We start from the raw sequence: 1,460 nt of genomic DNA, 5'->3' as shown, positions 1-1,460 counted from the left end.
CTTTTGGGGGGAAATGGATTCATGATAGGAAAATAACATTAAGTGGAATAAATCCGACAGACAAATTTAAACATTGTGTAACTTCTCATATTGGAAACTCAAAGGATAAATAATTTTTAAATCAAAATTAAAAATTGACAACAAGAATTTGCAAATGGTAAGAGGATCTAGAGACTCAGGCGGTGAAGAGACTAGAAAAGAGGGGGATAAAAAGAATTAAGATCTGTTAAGTACATGTATCTAACAAGATGAATGCAAGCATTATGTACAGAAAACATGTACAAAAATAAACATAAATAAAATATATGGTGGTGAAAATATACAGCAAAAAGTCTTTTTTAAATTCCTTAAAAGTGGTCACAGAAAAAAAAAAGAATATGTTGAAGGAAACCAACAAACAAAACATTGTGGAGAGCTGTTTAGTTGGTCATTGGGGTAGTGCCAGTTTTGCTTTAGGCGACTGCGTCTCTGCTGAACGCAGGAGCGGCGGTAGGAGAATTGGCCGAAGGCTTCGGCACTGGGTAGAGGAAAATGGCCCGAACCAAGCAGACTGCTCCTAAATCCACTGGTGGGAAAGCCCCCCAAAAAACAACTGGCTACTAAAGCTGCCAGGAAAAGCGCCCCCTCTACTGGCAGGGTGAAGAAACCTCATCGCTACAGGCCCGGTACTGTGGCACTTCGAGAGATTCATCATTACCAGAAATCTACTGAGCTCCTCATTCGGAAGCTGCCTTTCCAGAGGTTGGTGAGAGAAATTGCCCAGGATTTCAAAACCGACTTGAGGTTTCAGAGTGCAGCCATTGGTGCCCTGCAAGAGGCTAGTGAAGCATTCTTGCTGGGCTTATTTGGAGATACTAATCTGTGTGCCATCAATGCCAAGAGAGTCACCATCATGCCCAAAGACATCCAGTTGGCCCGCCGGATACGGGGAGAGAGAGCTTAAGTGAAGGCAATTTTTATGGCCTTTTGTAGTAAATCCTGTAAAATACTTTGGTTTAATTTGTGACTTTTTTTATAAGAAATTATTTATAATATGTTGCATTTGTACTTAAGTCATTCCATCTTTCACTCAGGATGAATGCGAAAAGTGATTGTTCACAGACCTCAGTGATGTGAGCACTGTTGCTCAGGAGTGATGAGTTGCTAATAGGCAGAAGGGATGGCTGATATTTCTTGCTTCTCATGATGCATATTTCTGTATGTTAATGACTTGTTGGGTACCTAATAAGGTACTAGAATTGATAAATGTGTACAGGGTCCTTTTGCAATAAAACTGGTTATGACTTGATCCAAGTGTTTAACAATTGGGGCTGTTAAGTCTCACCATACATCACTGTGGTAGAATGTGGGTTTTTTCAAGGGTGAAGATACAAGTCTTAACCACAGTGTAACTTACAGTTTCCTTAAAAAAAAAAAGTAAACCTGACAGCTATAGAATACACTATGTGCATTTATAATAG

The 1,460-nt window shown here is 39.6% G+C and overlaps 1 pseudogene; it reads left to right on the top strand.

Moving 5' to 3' along the window:
• The first annotated feature begins 531 nt into the window (after positions 1-531).
• LOC104866014 lies at positions 532-1,091 on the top strand (annotated as a pseudogene).
• Positions 1,092-1,460: the final 369 nt, after the last annotated feature.

This window comes from Fukomys damarensis, unplaced genomic scaffold, assembly GCF_012274545.1.
Source record: "Fukomys damarensis isolate Sample0158 unplaced genomic scaffold, DMR_v1.0_HiC HiC_scaffold_18, whole genome shotgun sequence".
Classification (NCBI taxonomy): Eukaryota; Metazoa; Chordata; class Mammalia; order Rodentia; family Bathyergidae; genus Fukomys; species Fukomys damarensis.
Note: the sequence above shows the minus strand (reverse complement) of the source record. Positions and strands in the feature narration are given on the sequence as shown.